Source organism: Myotis brandtii, unplaced genomic scaffold (genome assembly GCF_000412655.1).
Source record: "Myotis brandtii unplaced genomic scaffold, ASM41265v1 scaffold523, whole genome shotgun sequence".
Taxonomy (NCBI): domain Eukaryota; kingdom Metazoa; phylum Chordata; class Mammalia; order Chiroptera; family Vespertilionidae; genus Myotis; species Myotis brandtii.
Genome location: NW_005369902.1, coordinates 2,099,579 through 2,111,667, shown reverse-complemented (window position 1 = coordinate 2,111,667; position 12,089 = coordinate 2,099,579). Strand labels below are relative to the sequence as shown.

Below are 12,089 nucleotides of genomic sequence, written 5' to 3'. Positions count from 1 at the left end.
TGGGACTGCCTCACCATAAGCGCTATTTCCTCCTCAATTGTGTTTTCACAGGGCCAGATGCTGGGACAGGGGCATCTTTGAAAGCTCCTGGGGGAAGCTACCAGGAGAGACAATGAAACATCAATCAAAGTGCTATTGCGGCGATGAGAACAGGTGCTGGAGGAGCCCAGAGGAGGCGGCTACAGTCCTAAAGGGGCTGGAATTTTAGCTCATCTTGGGTTAAACATCTGCTTTGCCACACTGAGTCAATATGGAAATCCTGATTCATTCAACAACTGTTTGCTGGACTTCCTCAGAGCCCAGGTGCTGTGCGGCCGCTCTGAGCATGCCCTCTCGGAGTTACTGATGCCGCGGAGGCAGGCGTTACACAAGGACAGGAGGGAGAATGTGGGTTCCACACTGTGTGTGGAGAGATGAAGGAGGCTCAGAAATGATATGAGAGAATGACAGGGACAGAGGTACCTTAGAGATCTGGGGAGGCCTCCTTGAAGAGGTGACTGCTGAGCTGGCAGCCGAGGGTAAGATGGAGTGTACCAGTGAGGAGTCGGGGGAAGAGCATTGGAGGCAGCGTGGGCAAAGGAGACTGAGTGAGAGCCACATGGGGAGGAATGAGGCCCAAGGGTGAGGCGGACACTGTGCAAGGAGTTCAGGAAGAAGCACTGAAGGGGAGGGCAGGGGTTGAACAAATCTGCTTTATGTTTTAAAATGCATGCTGGGCCCGGCTGGTGTGGCTCAGTGGTTGAACCTGACCTATGAACCTGGAGGTCATGGTTTGATTCCTGGTCAGGGCACATGCCCGGTTTGTGGGCTCGATACCCAGAAGGGGGCATGCTGATCAATAATTCTCTCTCATCATTGATGTTTCTGTCCTCTCTCCTTCTCCCCTTCCTCTCTGAAATCAATAAAAATATTTTTTTAAAAAGCATGCTGGATCCTATTAGGGGATGAGATGAGGAGAACCCCGTGAATGCGGGAAGGCCAGTTCAGAGGCGGCCAGATCATCCTCCTGGTGAGAGGTGACAGTAACAGAGAAGATGGAGAGAGGGGGATGGACTTGGGGTGCATGGTGAAGGTAGGCTTGGTTGAGGACTAAGACATGGGGGCAGGAAGAGGGAAAGGAGAGAGTAAAGTGGCTCCCAGCCTCCTGGCTTGAGGTCTGAGGCAGACAGAGGGGCCGTGTGCTGAGAGGGTGAAGACAGGAAGAGAAACAACACTTCTGGGCTCACAGGCTTCTACGAGGATGAAATGAAATGGTGTGTCAAAAACACCTAGCACCCAAGAAATGTCTGTCCCTCCAATGCAACGGGCAGTGTGACTAAAACCTAGGCAGGCCGGCAGCCAAACCAGCGGGCAGAATGGGGTCAGGATGCAACTGGGCAAACAGTAGGTGCTGTGCCAGGGAGTGGTGCCAGGGAGCTCGGCCGACTCTGGCTCAGGAGGAAATGAGGCACACCTGGCCCAGGGGGGTCAGCTGGTGCGGCTGGTAAACCATTGCATCGAGAGCGGATGTATATCGCTTTACTGATCCCATGTGATTCCTACATGGAAGCAGAGCCATAATCCCAAGTCCAGGCTCAGGGAGGCTCAGGCTGAGAGTGCGTTCGGGACTGACTTGTTCAAGCTCACACAGTCCACCAGGGGCAGCCTGGGCCTTTCCGATCCCCACGGAGGGTTCCCCAGCAAGGCCAGTCTATCCATCGGCCACCATGACGCAGGCCCTGGGACCTAGGTTTTCAAGAGCCTACAAAACACAAAATTGGGGCCTGAAAGAAAAAAAACACGTATTGGCTCTAAAACCCAAAAGGAAAAGGGCAGAAATGAAATAAATGAATGTTTAATGAAATGTCTCCAAAATGTAATGTCATCTCAACTTCACGAATTGTTCCATGGAGCACGCATAAAGGTTTCATTAGGTTGAGAAATAACATGCAGGCTCGATTCTCCTCCACTGTGGGAACTCCCAGGTGTACAGGACGGGGGTTAAGAAATCACAGCCACGCCCTGGCCAGGGATCTACTTTCCTGGGAAGTAATGAGATATAGTAATCCCCTTTATCCATGAGGGATATGTTCTAAGACCCCCAGCAGATGCCTAAAACTGTGGATAATGGGAGACTGCTGTACCGTATTTAAGCTACAAGGCACATCAGAGATGCTCAAACAATTTTAGTTTTTGTCCTCCAACACCCACCCAAAGGGAGATGTCTCTTTTTAGAGGACTCAGGAGTGCAGGCAGCCAGCCTGTGGACTTGGAGGCCAGGACCAGGAGTCCATTCCTCACGTGGGGCAACAGGCCTCCTGTCTCAACTGCACAGGCCAGCCCAGCACAGCCCAGCCACCTCACAAACCCATGTCCGGGGAGGCCAGGGGAGTCCTGGGGTGGTCAGGCGGAAGGCTCACAGCAGGCATTGCCTCTAGACTCTTAGAACAGCCTCTAAGTAGAACAAGAAAAGGCCTGGTGCTCGAGTCCTGCTCCCAGTCCCACTACTCTCACAGCCCTCCTCCCCACTGCCCCACAGTGTCTGCGGTAAGTCACCATTCCTCCATAAGCTTCAGTTTTTCAACTTGTAAGATGAGAGGTTTGAGCTACATTTCAACTACACTGGTTTGCACATTTTCGTTTTCGAGCAGGAACACATTTTAATTTCTTTTTAAAGTTTTGCATGGTAAATGATGTTTAAAACAGATTAAAGAAGCCCCGATTAAAGGGGGGAAAGGGGGCTCAGAACCCTCCGTATCCCACCAAGGTAGCCCCAGGCACCTCCATGGACCCCGTAGCTCTAAGGAACAGACTGGAAAATTCTTACTAACGGCAACATTTGCTAGCGCTTCTGAATTTAAAGCTGTATGTGACCGGAGTCAGAGGAACTGGTGCTGATGAATATGTATTGCAAATAGTTATGTATAAGAATGTATTTGTGTGTATGCTTTACTTCCATTTTTAACCTGCAGATAGCCAGCCAGATTCTTACTGTCTTATGCCCACTTGTTACTTTCTTGATGTCAAATTTGTTGCACGGTTATATTCTGATGAGGGGGCTGACTTAGTATTTGTAGTCAGTTAAAAATGCTCTGACTGTAAGACAGAAATACAGAGACAGATCCTGAGCTAAGTATTTCTAAGGTCTCTCCAAGCTAAAAAAAAAAAAATCTCAAAAAGGATAACTTTTTCTGGTGGTAAGTCTCTATAGTTTCTTGAAGCAGGTTCTGGGTTACTAAGAAATTAGGGAAAATGCTTTTGTTCAAGAGTCAGGGCAGGAAGGAGAGAGTAAAACCAGTTTCAGCTTGAGCACCTACTGTGTGCCAAGTACCATCTTATACCTTATGTTAGTTAATTCTTTGACTGGTGCAACAAGGGTGAAAATATCATTACTCCCATTTCACATGCAGGAAACTGAGGCCCAGAGAGGTAGAGTGACGTACTCAAAGGCTATATGGCTAATAGGTTCAGGATTCGAACTCAGATCTGCATGCAAAGTCTGTGCTCTCCCCACCCCACGTTGTTCCTAAGTGTAAAAGGTCTGTCTGATTTTAGCAGACAGTCGTCGAATGAAAAGCAACCCCCTTTATTAATCTGAAAATTCTTGGTTCAGCTCCAGCTCCCCCATCTACTTTACTAATGTTGATCTTCCATAAACCCTGCGAGGTAAGCAGGCCAGGTACCATCGTGCCCATTTTTCAGATAGGAAAACTGAGGTTTGGAGAGAGGGAGTGAGTTGCCTAGGGTCATGCCAAGTGGGGGGAGAACTGGGGCTTTGTTATTCCCTTCTGGACCTTCTCCCCGTCAAGAGTGTGTGCCATGAACTACAGGGCTACCTTGCTAAGGGGGAAATTCATGCCCCCCTCTTTAGCAGAACCTGTTTTGTTTACAAAGTGCTCCAAACTTCCCATCACTGCAGGCTTTTCATTTATTAGGCATTCACTTTCCCTTCCGTTCATCATTTATTTGCTTCTGCTTTCATATTTTTAACAGGGGAAGGAAATGCAAATGAGCAAATGAATGTCATGCATAATACAGCCAGCTCTGCTACAAACAGCCTTTGTCACAGTCCGCTCTGTTCTAGGACAAATCGGTCTACCAGGACCTGACACACCTCTCCGGCGGCGTGTTGACACAGACCCAGCCTGGAGACCAGACTTCCTGCCCGGGGCCTGCTGGGAGAGAACAATGGCGAACGTGTGTTTCTGTTTGCTCTGCCATTCCCAAGGTGAGTACACTGGGAAAAGTCAGGCGCATGGTTTCCCTGAGCAGCAGGAAAACATGTTTGCAGAGCCCAGCGACGGCAGCACAGATGTTCAGTGCTGCTCACAGTGTCGCCTGGTGTGGACCCCTCGTTCCTGGCCTCAGCTCCTGACCTGCTGTGTCCCTTATACTTCAGTGCTTCTCGGCTCTTCTGGCTGGACTTCTGTTGTCCTCCCCCCGCCCCCCCAGTATGTCTTTGCCCAGATCATTGGCTCATTATATGTTCCCTTTCCTCCTTTCAAGAACTTGGCTCTTTGCTGGGCTGCATCTGTTCATCTGTTCATTTTAAGAACACCCTCCAGGCTGCCTTGGCCTCTTAAACTTACTGAGGACCTTCCTGCCCTCTACACTCTGCCTCGACTTGGTCTGACTTGTTCTGTGCAGGGAGCTCAGCCATACCTGGGTCCCTCCATGCTCACATGATGAGCAGCATCAGAATAACAGTTACCATTGATTGCACGCCGGGTGCTGAGTTCGTCTTTTCGTCAGCTAGCCAGTACTCACACCCCTGTGAGATCGTTATTACAGTACTAGAGGCCCACCGCGCGATTGAAATCGTGTAAGGAGGCACCCCGTGGGTCGCCACGGGAGTCAGGCCTGACTGGTGCCATGGGTGGCCGGGACCCACGCCTGACTTCTGCCCCAGGCCTCCCCTGCCCCCCTGCCTGTGTCCACTCCGGGCTGCTGGAGCCGCCAAGCCGGCTCAGGCAGGCACCCCTGTCTCTGTCTCTGTCTCCGCTCCGGGCCTCACCTGCGCACGCAAACTCCTCCTGTTTGGTTGTGACCCGTTACAGCATCTGGCCTAATTAGCATATTACCTCTTTTTATATATAGATTCCCACTTTGCAAATCAAGAAATGAGCCTTAGAAAAGGTATAGAACTCCCCAAGATCTAACAGCTCACGGAGGACAGAGCGGGGGGGTTCAAATGCAGGTCCACATGGTTTTAGCAACATGCAGTCCTGCCTCCCAAACTGACAGTATGCTTATCCTCATGAACTCAAAACCAAACAGGTATTTCTGACTGTGGTTTCTAGCTTCATTTTAGACCTGAGTATACTCAGATGCGAGCATGCATGCGTACATACGTGTGTACACACACGAATATACCACCCCTCATCTGTATCACTGGGAGTTATATGAATTAGACCCAGCGTTGAAAATGAAAAATTACCACCAAGTCAGTATTATTAATGCCTCATGGCAAACATTCCACTTGTAGACAATTAGGCTGATGGATATTCTTGCATTTTTCTCTTTTTTTACTTAATACTACAGATGTTTACAAGAAGAAAAATAAGGTGTCTGCCTAGGCAGCATGGATTGGCGTTTGCTGGCCAGTATGATCCTGTTCGGATGGGCCAGTCAGCCAGGGGCCTCAGGTCTGAGGTGGGGCTCAGGTTGGGGAAAAGAGGTGAGCACCCAACCCTGGAGACTCTAGTTTTCATAAAAAGAAGAGTAAAGTGAGGACTGATTGAGAAGAGGATTTTTAAAACAAGTGAGATATCCAAGAGCCATGGGTCTCCCAAAGGTAACATGTGGAAGGTGGCCTGTTCCTTGTGGAGGTCTCAGGGCCATGATGCTGAGGATGAGGCTGGGGTCAGCAGGTGAGAAAGCATGCTCAAACTCACCCCTGGTTCATGCAACTCAACCTTCTGTTGGTTTCCATTACTATGTGGGACCCCACGACCTGTTTCCCCTGAATCTCGTTTTATGAACTATAGTTCATGGAGGGCAACTGTAGGAGAGAGAAACAGATTTTTTGGGGAGCAAGTTTTCCAAAACCATTTGTGTCAAATTGTTAATGGTTCCCCTAACAGGCGCTCTGGGGCTTGGAGGCGACGTCCACCAGCTGAAAACATCACAGTTATCAGGAAAAATTAAGAAAACTGTCCCAGAAGTAGCATGGGCTTGCAGGGGAGAGGGAGGGCTGGCTGGGTGATTTTTCTGGATGTCAGTCTATAGAGGCCGGGGAACAAGGGTTCTGGAATTTCTGGGAAACCTCTAACCCTCTCCCTAGTCCCACCCCTACACCATCACCAGAGTGATGATCCTAAAATGCAAATCTCAAACATGATCGTACCATCTTCCCTTCCCTTCCTGGATGAAATCCGTCCACAGGTCTCCTTGGCCATCAAGACAAAATTCAAGTTCCTTAAATCTAGCCCAAACCTTTCTCAGAGCTGGCCCTTGTCTCCCACCCCAACCCATCCATTCAACCTCACGAAAAGTGGCATTTGCCCCAAACATGTCAGTTCTTGGGCATCTCAGAGCTGACAGTTTTAAACCACCAAAGGCATTGAAATAAAAACAGCCCCTTTCTAAATGCAACATCCTATTTGGTAAGGATATACGAGGCCTCCATCTCGGTGGCACTATCTTATACAGCGATATAATGCATTGTTATAATTCATGCCATCGGTCTGCAACACCAGGGTCATAAAACCCTGTAATTTAGAACAGAACCCTGCAAACCTATGTATTGTATATGTGTGGATATCATCGCCTGTCATTCTCTACGCAGTAACCACTTGGTTTAGAAGTTAGGCCCAAAGCCGCTCCCTGAACCCGTTCCCTCAAGCCCTGTAGGCCCAGGGCTCACAGACAAGGTGAGGCAGGCACATTACTGCCAGAATCCGCAGGTGGAGGAGTCAGTTAACCAACAGGAAGACAAAGTCACTAAAACAGCAGGACTGGGTGGAAAGAACAGGGAGTGACAGTCTGGAGACCCAGATGTGAGTCTGGGCTTGATCATTTATTTCAGGGTCTTACCAGGCCATCTGATCTTATGGCCCCTCTCCCACGTCCTGCTCGGAGCTGAGGACAGGGATGGATGCAAGACACGAGTCTCCTTCTAGGACAGTGTTTATCAAACCTCAAGGTGCATACACATCCCTGGATCCTGTCAGACCACATGTGCTGGGCTCCCCCCGCCCCCGCCCATAGTTTCTGATCTGGGTGTGGGGCCTGAGAACTTGCATTTTTAACATGCCCTCAGGTGATGCTGCTGCTGCTGGTCTTGGGTCCCCACATTGGGTCCTTCCAGGGGGCTTTGGAGGCCACCATACAAAAACTACAGAGAGAGAAACAATCTATCCACGTTGTCAAGCAGAATGGGGCAGAGCTGCAGGTAAAGCTAGGTTTCCTGGGCCCCGAGGCTGGTGCTCTTCCACTGGCTGATGCTGACACACCTCCCTCTCCCCATGCCCTGCCTGTCTCCTGACTCTGTCCCCAAGCATCCTCCAACCATGGGAGCCACAGCTGTTAGGGGAAGCCACAAGGATGCCAACCAGAGGCACGTGGCTCGCAGCAGCAGCTGCCCGCACATTAGCTCTGCGGGGCCGGTGGAGCACTTGGCAGAGGCCACTCTGAGCTTCCCGGGGCTCCCGGAAGGTCAGGTGGAATCATCTAATGGCTTCTTGAAAGGAAAATGATGGTCTGATGTTTTTTTCCTGCTGAACCTCATCACCTCCAACAGCCACGCGATAGACCGCTGCCACCAGGAGGCCCAGGATTCAGGTCTGGGCTGCACTGCAAGGAGGAAGGCTTTTTCAAGAGAGGTCGTAAGTGACTTATGGAGTCATGGGAGCAGGTGGGGGAGCCATGCCAGGCGGGGCCCTGCAGGCAGAGATGCTGACATACCTCCCTCTCCCATGCCAGTGCCTGTGGTCCCTGCCTGCTTCCTCAGGGTGACCTTCACCACCATCCCTCACCGGCTCCCTCCCTGCGCAGTGCAGGTCCTGGCCCCTGGGCGCCTGCATGTAAATGAGCTTGGGCAGACCAAATGCTGGCCTCCCACGGTGGCCTGGCCTCCTCCTCCCATGACTGTAAAGATGCTTCATTGCCACTTGATTGCTCTTCCTGGGGAACCTCCTCTTCAAAACACTTTCAAAGCCTTTCCGACAAACATGTTGACTTCATTCCGTATTGCCCTGATCTGACGGCAGATCCCCACGCTCCCGATTTGACTGCAGACTTAGAAATAAATACCCAAGTGTGCCCTACTCAGAGGACCATTTTTGCCAAATAAAAAATTCACTAGGGACCCAAACAGTATCCTGGTCCTCCCTCACTGATTTCAGCAACTTGGTGCCCAGCGTTGCCGGCTTCCCCCTATTATTTCCTCACCTGGTTATTACAATGATGACCTACCCTCTTGAGCAAGACAGGATACTGAGGAATGACCATTGTCTCCTGCCTTCCCCTCATCTTCGGCAACACAACATCATCGGTTCTCATCCCCCTGTCAATCATTTATTCAACAACTGTTCTCTGAGCTGCCGCTAGGTGCCTAGGGGTGCGTGCTGGGCCCTGGTCCTCATGGAGCCTCCAGGGTTATGGGAGAAATAGCAAGGAAATGGGGAACTGGGCTTTGTCATGAATCTCCTGGTGACCTGGAGAAAGTCAATTAACTTTGGCTGAGTGAGCCAGGCCTGGTCCCTGCCCCTGAGAGAGAGGCAGGCATCCAGATCATTGCAATAATGGTAACTGTCCAGATGCTCTGAGCACTGACCACAGCCAAGCACTTTATGCACGTTGGCTCGTTTAATGCTCATCACTGTCCTAGGACGTGAGCACTGTCATTATATTATCCACATTTTTAACCCAGAAGCGACCTGTATGCGGCAGAGTGAGGATGTGAACTCGGGACGTCGGCCCCGAGTTCATGCTTTCAACGCGGCAGTCACAGCCATGCGTGTGATGGCGGTGCGTGTGGGGACTGGCGGCTGCCTTCACTCGGGAGGTGCTTCCCATCCCCGGGGAAGCCTGCTGCGGCCGAGGCCCTCTCTGCAGCCAGCAGGGTGCCGTGGCCTCTCCCTGCCAAGGCAGTGTCTGCAGACAGGAGTCATGAAGGGGAGCTGGTGCATGGCCAGGCTGTCAGGCGGGGGACTAAACAGTTCATGTGCGAGGAACTAGCCTGCAAGTCCATGTGGGCTCCGGTGGAAACGTGTGGCCCTCCCAATGCCTGCTGGGAAGACACCCCCAGGAGTGACTCCCCAGCCCCAGGGACCAGGTTTACCAAAACTCACCGGCCAGCCTCCATATTCACTGACCCCTGCACATCCCCCAAGGGTCTCCTTCTCCTTTTTTCTCTTATCTTTCAGTGACTAGAAGAAGGAAGAGAAAGAGAGAGGGGGAGGGTGGGAAGAGGAAAAGAAGAAAGGAAGGGAGGGAGGATGATAAAAAGTCTGTAGCTGCTCAAATGCCTTATCATGTGAATCTGCCTGTCATTCAAACGCCCTCCCCTAGATTCTGAACCTCAACCACTTTCCAAACTGACCTATCCCAATCTCCCAAAGACCACTCATGGATTTAAAATTAATCTGTGTCCGGTGGGAGACAGATGCTCCACTAGCCCCTGGCTAAACACCATGAGTACAACGGACCGGCCCTGATTGCTGATAGACATTCAAGAAATAAATACACAAAGAAATGTGTGATCCCACACTGTGCAGAGTGCTACGGGGGGAAATAAGGAGCCACGAGAGGGGAAGCCAGGGTGGGGGGCAGAGAAGCCTTTCTGGTGTCCAGGGGAGGATTTGGGGGCGAGGGTTAAGGCTGCCTGCACTGGTGAGGACACCCAGGTCTCAGCCAGGCAGGAGGTGCCAAAGGCTAATGCCAGAGACTCGAAAGGACTTTAAAGCAAGTCATGGCTGTTTGCTCTGTAAACGAGCTATTAAGGGGAGTGTTATGGATGCCGCTTCAGCCCATCAAGTAGACAGTGAGCTCCCTGAGGGAAGGGCATCAGCTTGTTACTCATTGGGGTGCTTTCCGACCTAGCTGAGTGCTTTGTATTTACTAATTCAAACAGACACCACCTCGTTATACAGAGCGTCAGCCGTGGCCTCTACAGCACAGGTGGCGAGGGAAGCGTGTTCACTCTGCACACCCCACCCGCTGTCCCTCGGAACCATGAAGATAACCCATGTGAGAAAGACTGTGCCGTAGGCCTGGGCTGTGAGTCCAGAGGCCTCCCTGCCAGCTGCAATTGTTGGCTTTTTGTGTTTGGGTTAGTAAACGCCTTTCTCCAAAGAAAATCTTGGGTGTAAGTCCACCCTGTGAAAAAGACTAAAGCAGAGACACTCCAGCTGAGCTGAGCGGGGGGCTGAGGGGCGCTGGGGCCCAGACCACACACAAAGGCTGGAGCGTAATCAGTCCTCCCACCAGGCACTTCTGGGGAGCCCAGTTTGACACGTTGGCCTCACTGTCTCTGAGGTGGGGCCTCCCCTGTTGGGCCCTGTGAACACCAGGCTGCTGCCTGCTCCTGTTCTGACCAGGGTCTGCCCTTCAGCGAAGGATCACTGCAGAGTCGGGAGTACGTGACAGCAGGAGCCCACGCACCCATCACCCAGCCTGGATGCACTCGGCTGCACAGGTCTTAGTGTGTGGAAGGGGGTCTTCCCGCGGCAGAACTCTGCTTGCAAGAGGAAGACATATGGCACATTGCAGGGGTCCTCTCCAGGCTCACCTCTTCATAGGACAAAAAAGGGGGCTGCTGCAGGCAGAGGGTGAGGGCTGGTGAGTCTCAATGACCCCAGTCGAGTAGCAACAGGTCCCCAAGTTGCCAGGCAGGGAGCCTGGACAGAAGACAGGCAGCAAGAGGAGAAAGGGCAAGTGCTCTGGGCTAGCATCCCGCCCTGCCTCTCGCCAGCCCTGTGACCTTGGGCAAGTGACCGAACCATGCAGGGCCTCTCTCTCTGTATCTTTAAAATCCCTCCCATAATGTTTTTGTGATGATTGAATGAGATAATGTGAGTGTAATAAATCGGCAAGAGGCACGAGGCACAGGCCAAGCATTTGTAAAGTACTCCATGAGCGGTAACATCACCATTGGGATGAGATGTGGAAAGCACCCAGAATGGTGCCTGGCACACACATGCCAGCTGCCTGACTCCGAACTGGAGCTCGGAACCAGGTTACCACTGAGCCCCCACCGCAGACCACCCGTACCTCTCAAGGCACACACTGGAGGTGACTGCCGGAAGTGGGTCTTCTCCGATCTGACCCCACCCCGGACGAGGCTGCCGTTTTCTGGAACAATGCCCCGTCAGGGGCCACGAGGTCAGCGCTGGTCCCAGTGTGCCCACCTTGAGCTCTGTGGCTTCCTTAGCTCAGCTCCCTTCTCCACGTTCCACTTTCCCCATTATAACATCATGGACAGGGGGAGGGTGTTAGTGGCATGAAATCTGGACCCTGCTGGCTTTAGGGTGCAAGTTTAGGATTCGAACAGTTACTGGGAAGAGCAATAGTTGGGGAAAAGTGAGAGGCAAGTCAGAATCACCTGCCCTTGGGGGAAAAAGCACTCCCAGCCTGGCCGGGCGGATGTGAACTCTGCCAGGTCCGAGCACCAGCCCAGCTCAGAGCAGTTCTGGGACAACCCAGCTCACCTAATGCTATGAATACCTGGTCGTAGTCACCTTAACCCTGAAGAATAAAGAAGGAGGTAAAACCAAACAAACATCTGTATACCGTGTGACCTTCACTGGGTCATGTGACCCCAGTCCCACAGACCCCCAGATTCTCCCCAGATGTGCCATTTTCTGTTGGGGCTCCTTGAGACAGGCTGAATGTTCTCTTTGGCAGTGCCTTATCTGACTGGGCAATCCCTTCTCATCAACCCTTCAGATTCAGCACGGGCCTCCTCTTCCAGAAAGTCTTCCTGGATTAAGTGCCTGGACTCTGGTTCCCATCATCTTGGGCTCACCTCTGCCCCAGGATGCACCAGGTGGTCATCACCTGTTCTTTCATTTGTCTCCACACATAGCAGTGAGCCCCTGAGGCAGGTGCATTCATTAACTGCTATCTTCCCCAGCATCTAGCATGGAGCCAGGCATGGAGGAGGAGCA

The 12,089-nt window shown here is 51.8% G+C and overlaps 1 protein-coding gene across 1 annotated transcript in view; it reads right to left on the bottom strand.

The window, feature by feature from the left end:
- ASIC2 (acid sensing (proton gated) ion channel 2) overlaps nt 1–12,089 on the bottom strand; it is an 845,339-nt gene that overhangs the window by 173,014 nt on the left and 660,236 nt on the right. The gene's annotated exons all lie outside the window — the stretch shown is intronic.